Source organism: Dunckerocampus dactyliophorus, chromosome 11 (assembly GCF_027744805.1).
Source record: "Dunckerocampus dactyliophorus isolate RoL2022-P2 chromosome 11, RoL_Ddac_1.1, whole genome shotgun sequence".
NCBI lineage: Eukaryota > Metazoa > Chordata > Actinopteri > Syngnathiformes > Syngnathidae > Dunckerocampus > Dunckerocampus dactyliophorus.
This window is the reverse complement of record NC_072829.1, coordinates 28883072-28909235: the sequence shown is the minus strand read 5'-3', so window position 1 is coordinate 28909235 and position 26164 is coordinate 28883072. Positions and strand designations below refer to the sequence as shown.

At 41.7% G+C, this 26164-nt stretch overlaps 1 protein-coding gene across 3 annotated transcripts in view; it reads left to right on the top strand.

Annotated features, from left to right (window-relative positions):
- The window catches only part of pcdh11 (protocadherin 11), a 209958-nt gene that overhangs the window by 165521 nt on the left and 18273 nt on the right, over positions 1-26164 (top strand). The gene's annotated exons all lie outside the window — the stretch shown is intronic.

Below are 26164 nucleotides of genomic sequence, written 5' to 3'. Positions count from 1 at the left end.
CACACGTTTGACTTAATTCAGCAGAATTGTTAACACAGTATGGATTAAGGCAGGAGTTTTCAATCTGTGGCAAAGTGAGCGAACATATTACGGCTGGGGCCTCCCCTACCGCCTTAAAAACAGATTTTCCGTAACATATTTTGTGTTTTCTGCTCACCTACACTCACTCTGTTTAGTCTCTCACCACAGGAACAAAAAATTGATTCATTTTGCCTTTTAACATCACTGATGTTAAAAAATGTTTTCCTTGATTTGTTTCAAGCCTCAAGCTGCGCCTCCTCTGAAGCCTTCTCCATCCTCACACTAAACCGCCGCATTAAGACGTTGGCAGGATTGTGTTGAGAGTTAGAATTTGTGTTGCAGCACTTGAGATCCATCTTGGGCTTGAACCCACGGCTTTCAGGTTGAGAGATGACTCAAGAGATGACCCCCCCACCTGTGGTCTTGACTGCAACACATGTCTAATGTGATCGAATACAAAGAGTCTTCGTATTGGAGCACGGGTGTACAAACTTTTTACACCAAGGGCCACCAAATTAAAAACACACGGGCCACTTTGATATTTTGTAAAGCAACACATGTAGATGTGCTAAGACGTTATATACATTTCAAGAAAATAAAATGCAACTCAGCTTTGTGATATGGGTGAAAAAGTCTATTATTAGTATCAATTTTCTTCTTTGCTGTTTTTTTCTCCCCATTTTTGCTGTTGTTTCTTTCAATTTTCCAAATATTTCAACTTTCTTCTTAAATAATCTTCATGAATTTTATTTTCAGAATATTATGAGTTTATTCCCATAATATTGTAACTTTTTCCCCAACCTAATTTTCCCAAAATTACAGCTTTATCTCGTTTAGTTATTTTTTTCATAATATTACAACATTTCAAATAAATACATTTCTTTTACATTTCAACTAAAATTACATGCACTTTTCCTCATAATATTATTGTTGTAAAATTGCATCTTTTTGCGAGTCTTTTTTCTCTTGATATTTTGACTTTATTCTCTTAACATTATAACTTTTTCTTCAACCTAATTTTCCAGAATTACAACTTTATTAGTTGTTTTGTCAGTCATAATGTTACGACTTTTAAAAAATTGTCTTTTTTCTGTAAAATTTCTACGTTATGGTACTAAAACATTATGTTATCCTCATGATATTACAATGTTTTTCTCGTAAAATTATGACTTTCTTGTTAAATTGTAACTTTTTCCTTTTAATATTTTGACTGTATTCTTGTAAAATTAATGCTGATTTTTCCGTTTTTGCTGTTTTTTATTTAATTTTTGTAAACTTTTTTTGGAATGTACCGCGGGCCAATAAAAAGAACAGCTGCAGGCCACAAATGGCCTCCGGCCCGCACATTGGACACCCCAGTCTTGCAGCATATTTTGCCACTGTCATGCAAACGGCAAATAACAATGAATCCAAAACACTGTCAAAACTCACTTTAATGGTTGGAGTACTCAACCCAGCGTTTTGCAGACAAAGAAATCCACTGCCCACCTGCCAACCCCGCACCCACGTGTAGGGGTTTAGTCACATTGACTTGGCAACTAACAGCGGGGCCGATGATGACGAACGCTTGCTTGTCAGAACCATCATGTGAATGTGCCAATGATCCATGAGCGACCAGACACCCTTTCAAACCCTTTCATTTTGTGTGAGCCATTATTTCAGCTAAGGTGAAGAAGAGCCATGAATGGCCGAGCACAGGGCAGCATGCATGACTGTGCTTTTCATTGACAGATTTTGCTGGCCTACATTATTGGCTGTGCTTTTGCAAAAAACATATGGGTAAAAAAAAAGGGTTCTGTTCAGACGAGCATTTCGGGATAACCCACATATGTCACCATGACAAGAATAGGAGACATCATGTTGCACTTAACAGCATCAAGCGGTCCTACATCCTGCAGTCTTCAATTTGTCATTCAAGCCCAGGCCCTCATTTCAGCAGCTTTTGTGCAATCTGGCAAACAAATCAAAAAATGATCAACTAAATTTTGGCCCCTAAACACACACGAGACTCGCTCAAGAATACACCATGCACCATGCTCGATCAGGGTGCTCACACGAGTCCCAAAGATCCACGTCCTACTACAAATATAGAAAATATATATTTTATTTCAGCATGCAACTTATAAGTCAGCATGATCTATCGCTTACTATAAAACATCCATCCATCTATTTTCTATGCCGCTTATCCTAATTGGAACCTATCCAACATTTAACATATATATAAAATCTAACCGGTAAACTTTTAAACTACTCATACTAAATACTAATGATTAGTATTTCACATTAATAATAATTACACATAATTCCTCAATAGTTTTCTACATAACCTGAGTACCGTTAGTATGTCAGTCAAAATGGCTAGGTAGCGTTCATTAGTCACACAGTTCGTGTATTACGTCCATTCATTGTTTGCTACCAAACATTACCAGTATACAAGAAATGAAAATGATTATGCAAAAGAAGAGTAGAAAAACACGCATTCCTATAGTGGAGTTCGTGAGGCGAAGCAAAGCCATCAATGTACTCTTTTTCTACAGAACTAGCTGCTACAAGTGAACGGGTAACTTTTGTTATAGATATAAGCATCTTACCGCCGAGTCAGCTCCATCATCTAATTAATAAAGATGAAAGTTGCATCTCTGTGTGTAGTTTGAGACGTGACGTTCACCATTGCCGCGGGGCAGCAAGAGCGAATCAGGAGGGGCGCTTAATGTCAGCTGACTGATGTCATATGACATCTACAAGGTGACGTTTATGCAATCGACCCAAACTACCTTCGCGATCGACCGGTAGCTCGCGATCGACGTAATGGGCAAGACCATCATTAAGACCATCGTTCAGGATAACGGTTGTAGTGTAACGTCTACCCCAGAGGCCTCCAAACTTTATTATGAGTTATTAGTGGCAACATTTGGTTTTGGTTTTGTTTTGGATTTTGTGGTTTAGTTTTATGTTTAAAATAAAAAACAAGGAGTTCATATATTGTAGGTATAAGATTACACCACAGCTCAACTTACATCACAGTCTAGGAACAAAACTCGTACATAACCTGAGGACCACCTAATCATTAGCTTTGAAGCTTTATAACCCTAACATAGCCATTCTGCATTTTGCTTTTCTTTACCCACTGAACAATATGCTATGTATTCCTCGGTGGTTTCCACAGCCTGTGAATATTCTATTTATATACGTACCTGGGCATTACCGACTCGGTTTCACGCGTGGCTAAAATATCAACCAGGTGGCGCTTTGAAATTTCTCACCTTTTGGAAGAAGAAGGAAGTAAGCAGATGGCGGGCCTTTAGGGTCCATAGCACATTGTTGTCAACGAATTACAGTCCAGAGGGGAATGGGGTGGCTGATAACCTCCATCCCCGTGGTTCCATCTGCTGAATCCTAAGCAAGGAGAGCAGGCGGGCCGACATGCAAACATGCCGCTCCTGACATCGCTCAAGCCCAGGAGCGTGAACATGTGTAAGTACATTCAGTGCCATGCAGGCATTTAGACTTGAAATGATGACAGATATAATCAAAGATTTGGCGAAAAATCAACTACCCCCCCCAGTCAATCAGGGTTGGGGTGACCAGTGAACTGAATGGAAACTGATCCTACACCAGCTATGCGAGCCACTACAATACCAATAGTCGTGACCGTATCTCCACTGACGTTATTGTGTCTTAGTAAAGAACATAGTTTGATTGCTAATTACACGAAACAAGCAACATATACAGTTGTCCTTCGCAATATTGCGGTTCGATTTTCGCTCCCTCGCTATATTGTGTTTTTTCAGAAATTAATTAATTGATAATTGATTGATAAATGATGGCTGCTTGGTGGTAGACTATTGTCTATTATTAGTCAGAACATATTGAAATACAAGTGTTATATGGTATTCTGCTCACAAGGACGTAGTAATGACACTAAACATTGATGAGACATTAGCTTACATGACATTACCTTAACACTGCATGAAGTCAGCCATGGCATGTCCCACATGATAGAGCCAAAAAAAGTAATTTTTGAGCTTCTTTAGTTTCGAAGAAATACATTTGATGCTTAGCTCGCTATCTCGCTAGCTTGTTAGTTCACTAACTTGCTAGCTAGCAGCCGTCTCGAGCAAGGATACTAGAATTGAATGAGACTGTCAATTCGGCATCCACATCTGTAGTATATGCCCTGCCCGGGTTTGGCCGCCATGATGCTGAGCAGAATCCAGAAATATTGTATTGTCAACATTTCCTTGGCACACTGCTCAGCCGCTAATTGCTCTAATAGATGGTCCAAAAGACTAGATTTGTCATTTTTCCATCCATCCATCCATCTTATTCCGCTTATCCGAGGTTGGGACGCAGGGACAGCTTCCTAAGCAGGGGAGCCCAGACTTCCCTTTCCCTGGCTACTTTGTCCAACTCCTCCCGATACATCCTGAGGCGTTCCCAGGCTAGGTAGAAGACATAATCTCTCCACCATGTTCTGGGTCTTCCCCGAGGCCTACTACCGGTCGGAGGTGCCCTGACCAGATGCTCGAGCCATCTCATTTGGCTCCTCTCAATGCAGAGACGCAGCGGTTCTACTACAAGTTTCTCCCGGATGACAGTGCTTCTCACCTTATCTCTAAGGGTGAGCCCAGTCGCCCTACAGAGAAAACTCATTTCGGCCGCTTATACCCACTATCATATCCTTTCGGTCACTACCCAAAGCTCATGACCATAGTTGAGGGTAGGAACGTAGATCGAATGGTAAATTGAGAGCCTTGCCTTTGGGCCCAGCTCCCTCTTCACCACAACGGATCGACATGTAGAATCCGACCTATGCGTCACTGAAAGATGTGTTTTTCCGTGCTTACCAAGACTTGGATATAGGTAAAGACAAAAGATATTCTTGTCATCCGAAAATTATTTTTAAAAAGTGTCAGTGAATTGCCTCACGTTGATGTCCCACCGCTTCTGGCTTGGACATCCACCCAGACGCTCCTCGGAATAGACGTCGTAGCAAGTTCTCCACAAACTGCCAGAGCCAAAAGTCTGGACTTAATCATTTAATTAATAAAATGTTGACTCCTGTTGCACAAAATCCTTGAAATTGCCACAAATGCACTGAGGAGAGCACAAACTGAGGCAATGTTTACTCCCGTAAACACACGACAGAAGCATGTGATGTCACTTCCCGGATGCTTTGCCTTCACATTGACGAGTCACGGTTTTTTTTTTTGGTAATGTGAACGACCACACAAAAGATGAGATTTCAACAAAAAATCAGAAATGGACATCATACCCTGCATTGTGAACATAGCCACTGAGTGGTGATGGTGGGTCTCACAGCCGAACCAGTTGAGAACCACTGTAGTACAGGGTTCTACTAGAATAGAGTAGAACAGAAGATGGGAGTTTGAGGATTGGCTAAAAGTGGTAACAGGCACGGGGCCGCAAATGGATGTGTTCTGAACTTACCCTTAGATCTCTTCTACCTTGTTCATTTTGTGTCAGACATCTTTCCAAATATAGACTTATTAGTGAGTGAGTAACCCCTGAAAGATTTACGCTTCACAAGGAAACTGTATCTTCTTGTCTGAGGGATGGAAATAAATGGAAAAAATGGGGAAAAAATGGAGCACCTGGAAAACAAGCAGAAAATCAGAGCAGTCCAGGCAGCAATTGAACCAAAGACCCTGTTGCTGTGAGGCTACGACAGAAAACTATACCCTAAAAGTAAGATGGAGTCATCACACGTAGTGTATTAGTGTTCTTTTAAGGAAATGCAACACAGGTGCTCTGTGTTAAATGATAAGGTCATTCAGAATGGTTCAGCATGGCTCAGAGCAGTCCTGCCGGTTGTGTTCATGACGTCTATTCCAATCCTCTCTCTCTGGCTTTTGGGTTGATCCAAAAAGCGAAGCCTGTCTTTTGTTTTGTTGGAACAAAAAAGGCAGTCATCAGGTTCTGTACATTCACCCGGTTTCAAAATAGGCTTTCATCACAATAGGACATCCCAATCCTATTGTGGCAGAACAAGGCGATGCTCTCGGAATCAAACACAAACCGGAATGATATTGTATCTAATTGCAGTTGCCTCGCTGTACTCTCCGACTGCGTCTAATCTTGCTCCATTCACGGCCGTGCAGATCACAACATAGCTGCAGCATTAGCGCCAAACACAATTCGGGCAGTTATAATTGTAACAACAGGCTTTGGCAGAAGCCTGTAAAGCCGTCAGTAGAAAGTACAAAGACATTATTGGTGTATCCGTGTTTGAGGACTACTAGAAAGAGTGGACAATCACAAGTTTGTCCAGATTGATTAAAATGGCGACACAAACGCAGCCAAGTGTCCAACCTGGACATTACCGACTGCTGCCTCCACAAAGATTGTCCACTCTCTTGTGTTTGTGTAGTCGGAGGTCCTTTCTGCTGTGGTGTCTCTACCAGCAAACAGGTTCTGTAAGAAATAAGAGCATGTGTTGCTGCTGTTTTTAGTTGTGTAATGGCTTCAGGAGGGCTGTTCATATCCAGGCTTGTTGAAGCTGTCACAAATTGTGAATCTTGGTCCAGTCTGTAGGGCCATGCTGTCAAACTGCTGTTGGTGTGTGCGTGTGTGTGTGTGTGTGTGTGTGTGAATGCATCGCTGAAGCAGGCTGTTCACAAAGTAGCCTCGACTACAACTGCACTGTCACTAATTAAATGTTATTGAACTTCTTTGTTAGTGTGAGGTTGATAAATGTAAGATGTTGCCCATGCTACTTAGTGCACATGCACTAATGAGAGAGGCAAGTAATTCCCTCAATTATTTTTTTTTCTTCTTTGTCTTTTTGCCAGCGCTTGGCTGCTCAAGAGGGACCGGGAGGGAAAAATAATCACATTCTGTCAAGAGGGCACTAAAAAGAAAGCTGTTGCACATTTTTTGATGGTGGGGGTATGTGTTTTTGCCTCCCATAATGGTACCTAAACTGCTAATACACTGCAACAGGGAGCCTTATACTACAGACACACCTAACACAGAACATCAAGTGGCTAAGCGTCAAGCATCACTAACTTCTAAAATAACTTTCCAATTATCGTTGCAAGGGTGGATGTGTGCCCCCTGTTGTATTCGAATCCACACACATTTTATTGAGTTAGAGTCATTCCTCGTTTATCGCGGTTGATTGGTTCCTGACTCGACCGCGATAAGTCTGAAAAAGTAGGATTCAATATTAATAAATGGAATATTTTCGTACTTAGAGCATAGAAAACCTGCTTATGACTTTCTAAATACATTTTTTAACATTATTAGAGCCATGCAGACATTAAATCACACCTGAATAGTCTATTATTCTTTGTTTACATCACACTGCAGGCACATAAGAGACAGCTAGCATAGCAAGCTACTGAGCTAACTAGTTAGCCGCTCCAATTTACTTATTCTAAACTTAAGAAAGTGTTTCAAATGGAGTGGGGAAAAAGGACAAAGAAGCCAAAAACTTACCACTTCCACACGGAATGAGAGGAGAACCTTTTATTCACTTGATCTCGGCCATGGAATGCTTGTTTCAGCCATGGCATGTCGGGTCGGCTCTGCTGGCTCGGTAGCCAGTCTCCATGCAGTGTGAAAGGTCATGTAATCTAACGTCATGTCTCATAACATTACGGATGCCTGGCGACCACAGTACTACAAATGACTTTCAATATGTTCTTTACTAATAATAGTACTGCGATATAGTGAGGGTGCGATATTGGAGCCGCGAGATAGTGAGGGATGACCGTATTGTGTTAAGTGGCTACATCAGTTTCCAGGGGCAGCATGGCTCCCGCGATGCTCCGTCCTCCCGTGACCATGTCCAAGTATCCATGAATCCTTAATGAATACTTGGACATGGTCAAGTATCCATGGGCATGCCCAGTAGCTGATGCTGAAACACCAGTAGGTAAATGTGATAACAGTGCCGATGCACTTTGAGTACCTTGAAGGTAGAAAAGCTCGATACAAGTGCCACAAAGTCCATTTACCATTTACCTAACGTGCACATTTATAAAACAGTAGGTTATAATACTGTGCAATTTTTGCTTCATTTTGTACACCGACGTAAGCGTTATGACTGGGATTTAGGGTGTAAATGTTTTTTAAAGAGATTTTCAACACCCTTTTTCATCTGCTTAATGAATTAATAAGAAGTGCATTGAAGCATTAAGGTGAAATGTGCTGTTTGGCCCACATCATAATTGCTTTTCTTAAAGACTAAAGCCTGGAAGCAATTAAGTGCTGGAAGAAAAACACTAACCAGATAATCAACCTGCCATTACCACTTGTGTGGCTTTACTTTGACCCTGTTTGGAAATGCACACTATTCATGTCTAATTCTATAGCTTAATTCTAAAGCGGCAAAGTGTACATGGACTGATTAAACCGAAAGGTGGAATATTCACCGAGCATTTGCAGCCCAGGAAGTTCCTGACTACATAAACAATTTCACAAACACTGTAATGCTCAATCAATGAGTGGAATCAATTCATTAGGTGGTAGGTGTTTTTTGAGGAGCAATAAAATCACATTTTTATTGCTTGACCTTTCTTGGTCACCATTGACAAACTTGTGAATTTTATTATGAAGAGAATCTGGTCTTTATTGATCAAACTAAGATACCGGTGGGAGAAGTGGAGAAGGTGATTTTTTAGTACATACAGTATACGTGTACACAGTGGCGGAGCCAGAAATGTTTCATTTGGGTGGCCAATGTGAGACCATTACTCACATGGGGGGGGCAGTAAGTTGATACCTGAATATTGGAGATGGCCAGTGGGGTGGCGGGAGAGTGACCAGGGGTGGCCACGCCCACCACTGGCCACCCCGTAGCTCCGCCGATGCTTTTGGACCGTCCCATGCCAAGGACATGTTTTCAATGCATAGTTTCTGGATTCTGCTCACCATCTTGGCGGCCAAACCCGTGCAGGCCATAATACGGAAGTGGATGCCAACAGGCATGTTTTAACTCTAGACTCCTTCCACGTGTACGTGTACGTGTACGTGTACGTGTACGTGTACGTGCCCGCTCATGCTGCTACAGAGAGCTTCCGATATAATGAAATATATAACAAACAACAGAAGTTAATCCAGCACTGGACAGTAACAATTAGGAAAGCACTGGAGTGAAGGAGAAGTTCCAGGCAGGACCATCTGGTGTCGACGTCATTTGCCCCTCCTCCTCCACACCCGGAAGAACTGATGATTTGTTTGTTTTTTTTAATGACAAATATTTCAATATTGGAGTTTACATCTAACACAGGAAATGTTCTTTTTCACTGCGGAAATAACATCAAGATTATTAAGATGTGTTAAAGATGTGTAATGAAGTCTAATCATAACAATAATAATGCTAATATTGGATAACTAATGAAGCAAGTCCAGTAGAAATTGTGTGTGAATGCTGAAATTGCGATGCTGAATTGAAATGTAGAATGAATGTCGGAATATCCTCAAATTTAGACTTAGGATGGAACCAGCAACCATCAGGTTGGGACGACCTCTCTGCGACCTGAGCCACCATGCCAGTGTGCGTAGAATAAGCAGAATGTTACATGTAATGTTAAATGTAACGTCAGGTCAATTTCCACCAATAGGGTGGCAACATTGAAGTTGTCCATTTTAATGGGAGAATATATTGAATTGTGGAAAATGTGGGAATTTTTTAGAAAAGTCCCGATAGATAGCCTACATGTCCTAAATGACCGGAACATTTTATTGTTGGAATAGTTTGAAGCGGTTGGAAAAAAAAATGGAGAATGCCAAATATGTTGAACGACAACACGAGGAACACGGATGGAACCAGCAACCATCGGGTTGTTAGACGACCAATCTGTACCACCTGTGCCATAACACCCTGTAGAATAGGTGGAACGTTACAGTATGGGAAATTATTTTTCACCAGTAGGGGGCGGGCCATTCATTTTCAATGGGAAATATGAAATTACAGTAAATGTGGGAACTACTGTTTTTATTTTTGCTTGAATGCTCAAGTCTCTTTATTCTGCAACAGCAAACACGATCGATGAACATGCGTGGAAAATAATATAACAGTTTTTAAGGAATAATAATAAAAAAACAATACCTAATTTCAGGCAAAAGGCGTGTCGCTTATTTACAGTTAATTTATTTTCAGTTTTTCAACCTCGATAATTGACGATCCACGCATCGTTCTTTTCACAACAAGGGGAGACAGCATCCAATTTAATTGTGTTATTCCCCCCATTAAAACCTGAGAAAAAACATCAAAGCAAAAATATTTAATTAACAATGGGGATTGTGCGTGCAGGCTGTCTGCTTTTTGCAAATTACTCTTTGCTGAGAATAAGAGACTTATCACGCCCGTGCAGACGTTGCTGCAAAGAAGTTGACACAAGGAAGGAGAAAAATACATGTCTCCCTCCAGAGAGAATTATCCACTTCACAGGTAATTTGAGTTTACAGTTTCCAAGTTGGAAAATTAATACCCTGTCTTCATGTGCCAGGAGAGTTTACGTGTTTCTGTTGTTTGCTCTGTGAAGTGCGGACTCGACGCGAATTAGAAAAGGAGTTAAGTGTCATATAGAATATCCAAGGGTCTTGCTGTTGTTTTTGGATGCAAAAGGAAGCTGGTTACTAATGATTATTTTACTTCCTGCGTATCACTCCCTGTATGATATGACCTCGAAGATGTTTTCCTAGCGTGTTGAAAGTAGGGATGCTCCGATCAGGGTTTTATGCTGCCGATTCTGATACCGATCATCCATGAATGTGATCGGCCAAACTACATTTATGGCCAGCAACTGTACATTTATGATGAGCACTATCGGCCAGGACCGACGTTAGACAATGTCAAGGGCCCCTGGAAAGATGGTCACTGTTGTTGAATTGTTTTTTTCCTGTTTTTTTTTTTTTATTGATTTTTGTGAAACGATGTTTGTACTATTTGACACAAACCTGAATTTAATTTGATGCATGATTTGGAGTAATACGCATACATGGAAAATGCATTCAAGAACTGTTCAATAATTTATAGCACAACTAACAGAAAAAAAGACAAACAAATATCTGTATTAAACAGAAAAGAGAATAAATAGAGTGTCCTTGTTGCAGGGGTCTTCAACTTGCATTGATATTAGAGCTGTCAACTATTTGTCTTTTATTTGTGACTGGCAACATTTAAACTGTACACTACTTTATTTACCAAGCACATCTCCACTCAAACAGTGTAGTGTCATCTTTGTGGTCATGTGTCATATATGAAAACATCAAGTCTGAAGTCAACACTTACAGTTGTTGAGTTGAAGCAACTACACTGGACACACGACGTGCTTATGTTCACTAAACAACCAAATAGTGTTTTGGAGGACAAGACATCATCAGTATAATGACAACAAGAGAGCAAAATTGTTCAGTGACACAGGAAAAAGTTAGAACGTACCCCGTGAACGTGATATCTACTTCCCTGTGGGAGAAAAACGAGCTCCGAACTAACCGCACTGCTTGTTTATTTTAAAAACAAAATGTCATTGTGGTATAAAGTCACATTTGGAGTCTGACGACTCAAAGATAGGCGGATAACTCCGGCTAGGTAGCTAGCAAAGCGTGTAAAGAAAGGTGCGAGAAAAGTCAAACAGCAATAGGATTGATAAGGGAGTGATTGACGTAGCTTGCGTCAAGCTGTCAAACTGAAACCATCCAGGTTTTACAGACTCGTGCTGATTCCCGCGGCGATACGGGACAAAGTGCGTCCCTTGTCGGCTCAATGCGGGCATTGGCAACCCTACATGTAGGGTTTGTCGCCACACGCCGATCGTTTTTTGTGATTGGCTTTGAAAGGCATTTATCGGCATATGCCTATCACGTGCTTATTACCGAAATCGGTAATCGGAAATTGGTGGCTGATTGTTCGGAGCATCCGTATTTCCAAGAAATGACAATGAAGAATAGTTCAGTGGGAGAGATGAACAAGCATCTGGGCATCTGGGGAGTGTTCGCCACTTTGCTGTGTAAAAGTGCAGCTGAATCAAAGAGGAAGTGGAATGAAAGAAGCCCCGCAGAGAGGGTTCAAATACTTTCCAGGCAATGTGTTTGAAGGACGCCCATTTAATATAGTGGTGCGGGGTGTTTTGCAACATGGCAGTGTTGTCTTTAAGGTGAGGAATGATGTCTGATTATATTTCCATAATGAATTATGAATAGAAAAGACCCGGGCCATGTGCTTGCATATTAGCAAATTAGAACGGTGAATGATTAACGCCCTGCCTTCCCAATGTCTGACTTCAATATGTTGCCTCCCTGAGAGGACTATAAATAAGTGTCGAATTGGAGATGAGGAGAGGTAATGAAAGAAACAGTAAATCCTGCTCTAAGGCACCAGCGGATGATGTCCAATGAAGTGTCTTTTTCCTGGACGTTATCCCTTTTCCCTTTCTGTGGTAAAGACAAAGATTCAGCAGATTTTTGACGTGCTCTAATAAAGCGAAATGCTTCAAATTGTCATCCCCTGATGCAGAAAGCAACCTTGCAAGCAGAGACCATGAGGGAGAATAACAAGAGCTATACTAGAGGCAAGACAAGTGGAAATGATGAAAAAATAATTTTATTTTCTTTCGGGGAATGGCACTTCAGTAGCATACCTACGGTATGCTTTATTGCAGTGCAGCTCCCCCCACTTGACATTTCAGGGTTAGAAAGTGCCTATTATACAGCTCTTTTATTGCCGTGTTTGACATAAATTCACATTAGGATATTTCCAAAGGAATGATGAGAAGAGAGGATTGAGCGCCTCGGAATATTGTCGAGACAGAAAATGTCTCATTTTGACACCTTCACTTTAATTACACACTTTGTCGATGCCAGTACATTGTGTTGAATATTACCACATTTTTATTAACATTTCATAAAACAGAAAGAAACGCCGGAGTATCCTTGTTTATTTTTCATAATTAAAATTTCATTTGTGGCTTTAATCCATCATTGGTGACCTTTGGTGACATCACATAAGCCGTCAAAGTCTCCCCGACAAGTTCGAAGCGAATTTGGGATACTTGTCAATCAGGAGTACTTGTGCTGCTATGGCAGACTCATCTCCTCAAAATTAATATCCCAGAATGCATTTTGCAAAATGTTTGTAAATAAAATAAATAAATCAGATGGCACCTTCTGAGTCAACACATCAGCAACCGTTCTTACAGTTGAGACATCATGACCGCTAAGTGTCATTTTCGAAGTGTATATTTTATATTTTCAATTGCCCATAGGTATGAATGTGCAATCACTTCATCAGGAATCACTTTGGAAAGTTGCACTTCCTACTGGGGGGGAAGTTCACCCTAGTGCAGTTAGCAGGGGCGAAAAGCCCAGCGAGGTCGCAGGTACGTCGCTGGTTCATTGACTAATTTCTCTTCACCCATGCTGCCGTTCTACGTTGCCTTGTTCTACTGCCTCGGACTACCGGGTATGCTTTTCACAGAGCCTTTTTCCCGTCTGTCGCTATTTGTTGTTTATCCCTGCACAACTTTGAGTCCTGCACCTGCTTTATTAAAAGACTTTTACTTTAACACCTCTGTTTTTGTCTCTGCATCCTGGGGGTCAAGCACTCGGCAGCTCCACGTAGCGTGACAATATTGTTTGAGGTGAACTTCTTTTTACACGTTTGTGGCCGTTAAATATGTTAAAAATAAATAAAGAAATTAGGAAAACTTTTAATACAGTCGTCCCACTTGTGGTGTGAAGTTTGCAGCTTCACTCTATTACATTTCAGAAATGTACGAATTAATAAATCATGCTGTCATGTGGTTTAATACATCCTATTATTCATTAAAAAATATGCATATTGAAGCAAATGTTACATAATTTTGCCTAAATTAAGCATTTAGCAAGCATAAAAATGGCTAAATGAAGTAAGGCTGTGTCCACACATGCACACACATTTGTGTTTTAAAACTATTTCATACTACGAATACGCATTCACTGGCTGTCATGCACATGCCAGAGAAAAGGGGGCCATTTTAACCAATCAGAAGCGCAGATGACAGTCATTTCTGTACGAGTGTAAAGGTGACTATAGGTTTGTTATTTCATATCTAGAGGGCTCTACCATAGGCTCTAACCATAGTTGGAAGGTCGTAAACAGGTTTTCTATACTCTAACTAGGAAAATATCCTCCTTATATCCCTAAGGAATCATACTTTGCAGAAATTCACTTATCACGGTTGAGTCTGGAACCAATTAATGGGGATAAACGAGGGATTACTGTACACTCTGACTCATTAGCTCTAATAGTTGAGTTTGTTTTATTATTGCATTGATGAACTTATTTTTACACTCGCACAGTGGTTGTAAAAACGGCTACTAGGTTGTATGATAGTGACTTTCAAGAAAAACTGCACTTTTTTGGAATTTTGCCCATCATCCACAATTCTTATGTGAGACATGAACACACGTCTTTGTCTTTTTTATCTAAAGATATAAAAAACAGCTAAAAAGAGGCAGCTAAAAATGCACATACACGGATGCGAGTATTCCACCTCTAAAGCCTTCTTTAAAAAAATGCAAAAAGCGCCAACAATGCACACATTACACATTACATAATGTGATCAGCCTATTAACCAAGCTACAGCGACATTGTTATCATATGCATTGTTATGCCAAAGAACTACGTGCTACATGCTTTTGCATGCCTACCCTGGAATCCCCACCATGGAAGATATTTGAATGTTAAGGGGAGGTTGGGGGAGCTGTGGGTGTGGGATGTAAGTCGGCAGGGCCTGGGCCAATGTCATCAATCAGCATTAACCATCAGTTCTACGCTATCGACTGATGATTCACCACGGCAGAATCGCAGCGAAATGAAAGGCAGCGGTGGCAACAGCGAGATGAGGCAGCGACTTGCGGCTGATTGGCACCTCATTGAGTCTGGCGGGGGATCCTTTGATTGCGCGAGATGTCAATATCAGATAATTGTTTTTCTTACTTACATGCTTCCCTCTGTTATTTATTTATCTATTTATTGCAGCAGCAGGGGCTACAATTCAATTACAGAGCAATACCATTCTTTTTTTTCATTTTATAAGATGCTAGGACATGAACGTGATTAGGTACTCCACTGCGTTGTTGCAGGTCAGCGTCACACGTTGGGAAACTTGCATCATTCACTATGTCGTCGTAACTTCTGCGATTTAAAATCCATAGCCTGCACCAGACAACGAGATTAGCCGGTTGTAAATCTGCCCTTCACGCCATTCCCGGGGCGTATCGGAGCGGTCGCATATGCCTTCAAGGTGCAGTTGGGACCCTTTCAATTATCACATACAGTGAACGCGCCACTGAAATACACACTGAGCACACTTCTGTCTCGACAGGCGGAGCCCGGTGTGTGGCCACCTCAAGTCAGGCTTGAAACGAGTGTGAATTTCTTCCTAAATAGCACCCGTAACTGCTGGCTTCTAAAGGGTGACCACCGCCAGGTCGCTGTGGGGGCAGAGGAGATTTAATTTGAATTGCAACAAGGTACCTGATGGTTACAAATAATGAGCAATATCAGAAGGAAGAGTGCAGGGATGGTTGATGCGTGGCAGGCCATCAGTTGTGGAGAATTGGATGTCACAGTGATTGACTGCAGGTGATAACTTCAAATCAGAAGTAGCGTGAATCACATCCAAAAGCTGCTTTTAAAAGTCGCGTATTATTCTATTTTTAGTTCTCAGCAGTGCCACAATAGTGTATTAGAAGACTGTTGGTGAAAATGTAGCCTTGATGCTGAAACTTACACAGTTTCAAAGTGGTTTTAGTAAGCCGGACTGTGAAAACGCTGTTTTGTGTGTGTGTAGCTTTAATGCTAATGAGCAGTGTTTGGCCACGCCTGTCTCTGACAGTGAGTGGCTCCAAGAAGTGCTATTTTGCACTTTATCCACTTTTTATATGCACAGTCATCCCTCACCACTTTGCGGTTGAAATTGTGCAGCTTCACTCCATCACGGTTTAATAAAACATGCTGTTTCATAGTTGAATATGGCCTATTATTAGTCAAAAATATGCATATTAAGCAGATTTGACGTATGCCTGTAAATATTCTCATTCATCCAGGTCATTGTTTTCTCAAGGCATTGAATCGATGGCAACTGGACTATTCAGGTTGTCTTAGAAGACGTTTTGCCTCTCCGAGCAGGCTTCATCAGTTCTAGGACGGCTGTAGTCTGAGAACTCGGTGCAAGATCCAATCTATTAATCCTCTAAAGGAGGAGGCAGGTCCTGACAGGAATGGTTTGGCCCTTTAGTGGTGTCAGATGACGATCGTTAGGATACATTGAAGTGGGGCGTCTGCCTGCCAACGATGGTCGTTTGGGCGGTGTCACCTTCCTTAGCATCCCATGCAGATGAAATGATGGTCATGGACCCACCTGAAACCAAGGTGGCTGTGCCTTGTTTATTTGTTTGACGCCAAATGATTGAATCTTTTAGGAAGGGATGAAAGGCCAGCATTGCATGTGGGAGAAAGGTGGTGTTGTAGACCCCCCTTTCAAACCATCCTTCTTCTCTGTCTAGAATGTGTATTTTTTTGTCCTCTTTGTCTTTGAGGTGCAGGTAGGCAGCTGAATCTTGCCCTGAAGAGTTAGCTTGCCTGTGTTGTGCACCTGCTCAGTGGCTGCTTGGTTCCCCAATGTAAAAATCATCACATTCCTCACTGCACCGGGCACCAGGTTGTTCTTCTGGGTATGGGGTGTCCTATCTTTGGGGTGTACCAACCTCTGTCTCAAAGTGTTACCAGGTTTGAAGTGTACGGGTATGTTGTGTTTGTTAAAAATGTTTCAGTTTCTCAGACAGACCTGAGACAGAGGGGATGACAATGTTATTCTACTTTTCTTCTTCTACTCTTCCTCGTCCACCTTGCTTTTGTTCCTTCTGGAACAAGATGCACTTTTTACAGACAACCAGCTGTGGCAACCAGAGGTTTTGAGGGAATCCCTCAGGTGCTTATGTTCTTTCTCTTTGGCCTGTGGGCTGGTGGGAACATTATCAGCTCTGTGTTGTAGGGTTCTGATAAGTTTGTGTTCCAGTGGGTGGTGTGAGTCAAAAAGTACCTATTCGTCAGTGTGTCTGTGCTTTTTTTTTGTAAACACCAACACAAGGCCCCTATCGTCTCTAATGCGGACGTCACAGTCCAAAAAAGCCAACTTATTGTCTTTGTGGCATCCTCACGTGTGAACTTCATGTTTTTGTCCACTGGCTTAATGTGCTCGGTGAACTTCTAGCACTTCTTGGCTTCTAACTTCGACCAATGTGTCGTTCACATATCTGTACCAGTGACTTGGTGCTGTTCCGTTAAAGGAGTTCAGAGCCCTCCTTTCCATGCCCTCCATGGAGAGGTTGGCCACGATAGGGGATACTGGTGTACCCTTGGCACAACCATGCTTTGGTCTTCAAAATGTTCCCATGAATTACAAATTTTATAAGCATTTTGAAGCAAAAGGCATTCAGAAGATGCATTCAAAGATGCTGTGAATGATATGTAATATTCTACACTGGTCACTAGGTGTCAGTAATGTTACTGTAATGTTCGGTGAGACACACAAACAGCACAGGCATTTATTGCAGGTTTGAATGATCTCACGACAGACACAATAATTCCTAATAAAAAGACCACCTACTGTTGCTGCAGTAACCCACGTCAAGCTAAAACTCTTCTTTTCCACGTTTGGTGGTCATAAACAGACTCACGGGACACATATTACTGTTAGACCATCATTAAAAAGTCAATCTTGCACAATAGGGCACCTTTAAAGATATCAGCCATTGACTCGTGTTTTCCTGCAGTCGACCTCATGCAAAATAAGTCTGTTGTCTGAGGGGACAAGACACAATATTACGGCTGCATGGTTTCCAAAATCATCCATCCTGTTCTAGTTGCTTTCTCCTCCCACCAGTAACACAACCCCCCCGCCCCTCGACCCCGAAAGACTTCACAAGTAACTTCAGCGAGGCCCAACATTTCCGCACCAGTGAATAAAGAGGAAATGAATTGTATCAGTGTTGCTGTCTTTGCTCATAGTGAGTAGGAAATTATCATAGAGATGGGTAGTGGTGCCCCCACACACTGAATTACACAGAGAGGCAGCCTGTTTCCCTCTCACTCAAATGCACACAAACAGCGAAGGTGGGACTCAACCTCAGGATGAAATTGGATATAGTATAACAGCGGTGGCAGTAATGAGCCGAGGAAACCTGCTAGAATTTTTGTTCTCGCCCACAATTCCAACGTCTGGCCTAGTTAGTGATTTTTTTTCGGGTTATGTGTTGTTATATTTGTGTTTTTTTTTAATTGAAATGTATAGCAAATGCAAGGAATGAGCTCCAGCCCGGCCCCTTTGTGGGTGTGTTTGTCATGCCAGCAGAGTGCTAAACGGCTGACATAAAGAGGATGGCGCCTCAGGAGGAACAAGCGTCCTCAGGGCTCGACAGGCAGACAAAATCAAAGACGTCAAAAGGCGTGTTAATGGAGATAGTTAGCCCTCCAGGCTAAACAGCAGTAAAGACATTCAGGTCAATGGGTCGCTGGCGGTCTCCGGTGGGAAGTTGCATTGCCATTGCACACTAACTCCTCCTGTGAGGCTGGTCGCAGCCACTGGGGCTTTCTCCTCCTCATCACATGCCGCAAACAATCAGCGAACCCACTTTCTGCGTTTGCCCTTTTATTTCATCGTTCGGGTTGTATTTTTCTTCTATTGATGCGTCTCCTTGCGAAGGCAAAAGCTGTTTGACCTGACATCAAAGGACTGCAGGAGACAGAAAGTTTAAAATAAATAAATACTTCCTTTTGACTAACAATATTTTTCCAGGTACTTGCACTACTAAAGTCTGTGATTTACGTCTTAAAATGAGCAAAATAATCCAACTGAACAAAAAAAAAACACATTTTATTTGTTTCAATCTTTCTGTTGTGGTATTTTGCTTATGTTTCTCACATATTATTAAACATAATAAGAAAATCGCTCGAACATAATAAGAAAAACGATGTATCATATTTTTTACCCTAATTTCAGATATGTAATCTTGATTAAATTTCAGTTTTTACAGTGTACAATAGTGGATTATTTGTATCTAACAACAAATTAATCATATTGGAGAACTACTGTATCTCCACGTATAATCAAAGCAGCATCATTATGCACTCCTGATCAAAATGTTCAGACCAGTCGAAAATGTGCAAAGACTTTGTTTTACCACTTTTTACCATGTTTTGCTCCATAACAATCCATCCAGGAGATCATGACAGTGTGAATATGATACGTGACACTAAATCACATTCAATCCACATTTTTGCCCAAACTGTGCCTTTTTAGGGTTGTGGTCTTCAGCTTTTGATCAGATGATGAACAGCCTATTTCACTTGAATGCGTGTCTGTAATGAATTACTTACTAAAATTGTTTTTGTCTCACTCCCATTTCTTCTTTTTGCATTTTGAAGCTCTACTTAGGACGTCTTTACGATCCAACAGTGCAAAATGTCAGTGTAGATGTGACAACTTGAATGGAATTAAATGTGGAGTGCAGGGGTCACGTGAGCTACCAGTCAATATTTGGGACTTTGCCGGTCGTGAAAATCAAAAAGTGTTATCCCCCCCTCCCGCAGAGCGACAAACACGCACGCATTTTGACCATTGAACACGGAACACGCCCATACACCTTGCCGTCCTCCAGGCACAAAACCCGCCACCTCCAATCGGGAACCCAGTCCCCAAATCCCGGCCAGAGGTAACAGCAAACGTGCACATGCTCGCCCTGCAACAATAAGCTTCAGGGACAAGCAAGAGAAAGGGAGAGAGAGAGAGAGTGACAGAGTGCAGAGATGTGCCTCAAAATTAAGGCACAAATGTAACTACATCGACGTGCACCTCCGAGACCAGGGATCTGGGGCTCAAAAAGGTTGGTGACCACTGGTGTAGTGTACTTGTTACTCATTGCTCATTGTACCAGGTATAGTGGGAATGCCCACTTAAATTACTCAGTACGGTGCCAAATGTAGTAAATAAGTGGAATTCTTGATTTGATAAAAGCTCAAATCCCTGAAAGTTGGAAGACGCTAAGTATTTTGACTGTCAAGTAACTTCCACGGACACTGCGGGCACAGCCTCAGCGCTTGCATCGTCCCAGCCTTTTGTGAGGACGACAACGACACCGCCTCGCAAGAAAAAACCTGAAAAGCTTTGAAGCAACAGCAGCACAATCTGTTAACACTCTTGCCTTTTTTTTAAATCCGTAACACAACCGCTTTGCACATTCTCACCGCCTGATTCCTTGTCCTGGAGCTGTCGCTCCCTCTGTTGTCAGTGACTTGACAATGGCGGCACTCCACGTAGCTCAAATGAAGTGCGTATAGTGGCAGCGACATTAACACAATCTACCGAGTACCTCTGTGAATTTCTAGAGCGCAAATCTGTCAGTGAAAAGCCTCGCAGGAGTCAAAGGCACATATCTGAACTTTCAGCGGCTGCTGTTTTGGGTGGAGGACTGTGACAGTCAACATCAAAACAGGCAAAGTAAAGCTGTGATTTATTGAATGTGTCTGCTTTCATGTTTTGCACTGATATATTCTATGACTTTCATCCTGCTTTCAAGAACATACCCGTGCGGATGAATTAAACATGTTAAGCAGAAACTGGTCTTTCTCTGAAAGCCCCCTACTCTTTTTTTCCCACAATAACCTCCTTTTTAGACATTCAGTAGACTTATCGTGGTGAATAAATAGGTCAGGATTTCTTTATGGGGAGTGAAAAATTAATATTTGTCCCCAGAGGAGGAAGGTCTCAGGCATTTTGGGGAGCAGAAAACTTTTAAAACGTACACGCACAGACGCCGTTTGGAGTGGCTTTCAACGTTAAATACTCGCTGATGCTTTATTCCCGCTTACACCAAACACTTTGCATTCATTTTTATGTAAATTAGAGATGGTAAAACACATATGGACGAAGAAAATTGATATCATCCACTAAAAAGAAAAAAAAAGAGTTTAATTATGGTTTTATTTGCTTAATGCAGGGGTGTCCAAAGTTTTTCCAGTGAGGGCCACATACTGAAAAGTGAAAGGATGAAACCTTTTAAAGATATTTGTTAAGAAAAAAACTGCATCTCAGTTTCTCACAGGTGAAAATTATTCGTATCAGTATTTGCGCTTCTTTTCCCATTTTTTGATGTTTACATGTTTTTTTTAAATTTTCAAAATATTTCAACTTCCTTCTCAAATAAACTTCATACATTTTCTTCTCATAATATTATGACTTTATTTCCATAAGATTTTAACATTTTCCTGCCACAAGATGCAGAAAACCTTGATCATGCTTTTGTGACCTCCAGGTTGGATTATACTGTAGTAACTCTCTGCCAATAGGGTATAGAAATCTTTAAGCACCCTTCAGTTAGCCCAAAATGCTGCCACACGAATCTTAACCACAACCAGAAGAAGAGATCATATTTCACCCGTATTAGCCTCACTGCACTGGTTACCTGTCAAACTTAGAATCGAGTTTACAATTCTGCTTCTCACATATAAAGCGTTACACAGTCAGGCCCCAGTATATCTTAAAGAGCCCCAGAACCCTATCAACCCACTAGAACACTTTACTCCCAGAATTTGCCATTACTCCCACAATTTTTAGAAGTAGAATGGGAGGTAGAGCATTTAGTTAACAGGCTCTGCTGTTACGGAACCGTCTAGCTCAATCGGGAGGGCAGACACCCTCTCCCTATTTAAAAGTCAACTCAAAACTCATCTCTTTGCTAAAGCATATAGTTGGAGACACTCCTCTATGTTCCTTGGATTAAGACTAACTGACTTGATCCACCATCTATCCCTCTGCTCAATTGTTTTTCTTTTCTTTCTATTTATTTTTTTCTATTCATTTTATTTATTTATTTTATATCTCAACCCAACCATTTGAGACAGACGGCCACCCCACAGATCCTGGGTTCTGTCCAAGGTTTCTTCCCCGGAGGGAGTTTTTCCTTGCCTCCGTCGCCAAGTATTTGCTCATGCGGGGTTTCAGTTGGTTCTGTTTTCATTTGTGACCTTCATGTGCCATGGGATAACTGCTGTTGTGATTTGGCGCTATATAACTGAATTGAATTGAATCGAATTGAATAGAATCGAATCGAATTGAACCGAACCGAACCGAACCGAACCGAACCGAACCGAACCGAACCAAACCGAAATTGTTTCAGGATCTGGGGTGAGCAAAAAACGCCACAAAATCTGCTCCAGAAAATCTGAAAATCTTTATAATATTCTCTGAGAAGAGGACATAATATTGTATATGGGACTTTTTGTTAAATGTAAAAAAAAAAAAAAAGAGAAGGACAATGGGTTCCGTGTGGGGGAGCCTCGACTAGAACAGACTGTGAGGAAGGCCTTCTCCTCACAAAAGAGCGCAGGCTGTCATAGCTGCAAAGGGGATTTATTTACTTATTTTTTTCCATCCTACTTCCAGTAGGTTTAATGTTTTCCCAGTACTTTTGTCTAGGTGCTTTTCCACACAAAACATACACATACAGTAAAAATACACCCAAAGGGAAAAATGATTGGTAGAAGCCGTACCGCACGTCGAGCCCTCAGCTCATATAAGAGATTACACTCTCCACCGTGCACTGAGGCCATTCTGCCCCCAGTGCTGAGTGCTTTGCAGCCTGACAGTTTGTTGAAAGATGGTCTGGAGGATGCCTTTGTATCCGCTTCCTATCTGTCTCGCCCGCAAAGGCAATAACAGTAATGTATGGCTAAAGGAAAACAGAGCTAATCATCAATGACTGCAAGATATATAGCATATGCAGTGGCACCTTGTTTATTACCCTCTCTCCGCCGCCTACCGCTGAGTCCGTTGGCTAGACGCAGCCCGGAGATCTCTTCAATGTTAATTTGATTCATTCTTGTTTTCCATAATAATTGGGGGCAACGGGTCAGTGCGATGAATTTGCTTGTGACATGACACGGGATGTAGCCCAGGCTTGTACACTCGACTCTGGTCTAGTCCATCAAGTGAACAAGGGCTTCATTTATACGGCCGATTTTGTTGTTGTTTGTCTGGGATGCAACAGGGTGAGGATCTGCATCAAATCACCCTTGCATTTGTTTTTTAAAGACGGTTGTTATGTAAGACATTTGCATTTTAGATCAAAGTCTAAAATCTCGAATGATTTGATATTATTTCTGTTGGAAATCACATTTGTTTGTTGTTTGTTTTTGCTCCCAGGCTCCCCCCCCCCACAGTTCTAAAGAGTAGTTAGTGAAGCTAGGTATATGACATTGTATTTGTCTGTGCCAAAACAGGCACTCCATTCATGTTGAATGATATCTGACCAAAGAGCTGTCAGGCACATCTCAAACAGCAGTATAGATTCACTTCCTAATGTTCCGCATGTCGGAAGTCCTGTTTCCCGCAAAGTGCCAGCAGCACTCATGCAGATCCAGACGAAGACGCTACCACCACCAAGCTCGAGACCATGCTATTGAGATCCAAATGGCTGGGTATTGAGTCATTTCGGTGGAGGGTAAATTGATGCTGCTATACAAGCTACACGATTACTCTGAAGCACAGTATTACCTCGGTTATTATTAATTCGTCCCAAAGGGTCCATCAAAAACCCATACGAAATCATGTAAATTTAATGAATCCGAACCCAAAACTATTAACACAAAACACATTTTATAGAGAAAAATCCTACTTTTACATGCATAAAGCAATGTGAAATATGTAAATGCTGATGAAATGGATAAATGAACATTTAACATCCCTTTTGCCTTCATTGGAAGGGCGAGCCACACGGACACCAGATTTGTGTTTTGTTACGACTTCCTTCTTGAATTTAACAGTGTCCCTCACCTTCCTGCAAGGTGCGTTTTGTAATAAAGACACGTTACAAACACAGTTGGAATCACGTAATAACACGATAAGACTGAGTCACCAATGCGTGGGATTCTTCGTTTGGGCGCTGGATGCCGCGGAATGACCGTAACAGTCTGTTTTTTTTAGGCACAATGTTTAGCCGTATGAAAAGATGCACTCCTGATGAAAATTTTAAGACTAAGTATTTACGTTTTGCACTGTTGGATTATAAGGAGGTTCTAAGTAAAGCTTCAAAATGCAAAAAGAAGAAATTGGACTGAGACAAAAAATGTTTTGAGTAAGCAATTTATTATTTACAACCATTAAAGTGAAATAGGCTAAGTTTAAGACCACAGCCTTTAAAAGTCAAAATATTGGCAAAAATGTGGATTCAATGTCAGGTATTGTTATTTTGTGTCAGGTATTCACACTGTTGGCAAAGGTAAAAAAGCTTTCTCTTTTTGAACGCGGTGGGATTGTTGAGCTGCATAAGCAAGTCCTCTCGCAGGATCTGATTGGCTGTCCGTCGAGACACGGGACCATCCTTGGCCCAAATGAAGGTTGTTACTGGTAGCAAGTGCAGTCCAATAACCATCAGACGCCATCTGCGAGAGAAGGGTTTCAACAACAAAAAATTTCTTCAAAGGCCTCGTCTCCTCCAAGGGCACAAAACTGCCCGCTTGGAATTTGCACAAGAGCACCAAACATGAGACAATGAAAGGTGGAAGTCCTGATGGCTTCCAACGTTACTGGCATTACAAGGAGATCCCACCTGAGATGTTTTCCACACGACACAGTGGGCGTCAAATGCTGCCGTTTGACGCCCCTGCACAACCCGTAGTTCCATTGGCTATGTGGAGATGTTGCAGGGGGCATCCCTCATGACTGAAGGCCCTAGTCTGTGTGGTAATGGCTGGCCTTTGGGCACGGATGACAAGGGAAGTTTACATCTTCACCACCTGGAGCAACATTCCCACTAGCCTCCTGGAAACGCTGACATCATGCATTCCCAAACTAATATTTCAGCTGATTAACAAGAATGCTGCAGCTACTCATTAATACTCCTTTTAAAAAAAAAAAGATTTCTCTTTTAGGGGGGTTTCATGTTTTTGTGAGCTTTTGATCAGTTGATGAACAGCCTATTTCCACTCTAATGCTTGTTTGCTTTCTCCAAAATGTTTTTCTCTCACTCCCATTTCTTCTTTTTGTATTTTGAAGCTCTACTTAGAACCTCCTTAAGATCCGACAATTTTTCAGCTGGTCTTAAAATTTTGATCAAGAGCGATCAAGGGCGTACGAAAGTCGAGGTCGCAGTGTGTATCCAGGTTTCATTTCTATATTCTTGTAACTTTGTAACTTGAGAACATTTTCTATGTAATAAAAGGGTTTTTTTCTGTATTGTTTTGCATCCTGGACGGGTGGTGGTGAGGGTCTGTTTCGACATTCATCCATGTGCAATGAATTTTAAGGCGGCTTCACAGTCCTTGCAGCCCGCACATGTACTGTATGCATTTATGTATTACTGTCTTGTCAGCGGCGGCCCAACGCCACTATATCTGCAGTAGTGCTCACTGCCTGCACACGATTCATAAGCAGCAGGAATGAATGACTGTCCTTGTATCAGACTTTAAAGTAGGAAATTGTACTGTGTGTGTGTCTTTAGCTTTCACCCCCACACAGAAACTCTGTGCCTCCGCTCCCTTTCTGCGTCACTGGTGATGAGCGCTGATTGCGGATTGTTATGGTGTTTGCACCTCTCATCTATCTGGCCCATGCTGCGAATTTGCCCGGCCCTGATTGTGTTGATAGTGACAACGGCGCCCTTTTTCTCTTGGGTGGTTAAAGGGGTGGGGTCGGCGGTCACCAAATAGCGGTTCAGATATGTAATGAAGGAGACGCAATCACGCAATGTCACACGAGCAAAGTCAAGTGTCAGAGGAAGAAAACGCTGTTTTTGGATTTTACCTGCACACAGCATTGTGTTTCGTGGAGAGGCTGCCATTCCTCCCATTCACTGCAGACTTGAATGGAATGTATTTACATTCACTCAAGTGTGTACAGTGTTGCATATTCTGTGTGGAGAAAGAGCCGCTTCAAGCCGTAGCCTGCTTTTAATCAATGACAAGAAAAAGAAAGTGGCGAGTGATTTTGCCTGGGTTGTTCTCCCCCCCCATTGTGCGCTTTGTCCTCTCTGTGCGCTTCATTATTTGTTTTTGTGTTCTAATCTCGGCCGAGTCAATAATATTCTTTGTAGTCCGAAATTGTGTGTCAGGTCCTCCTTTTGTCCAAAGTAC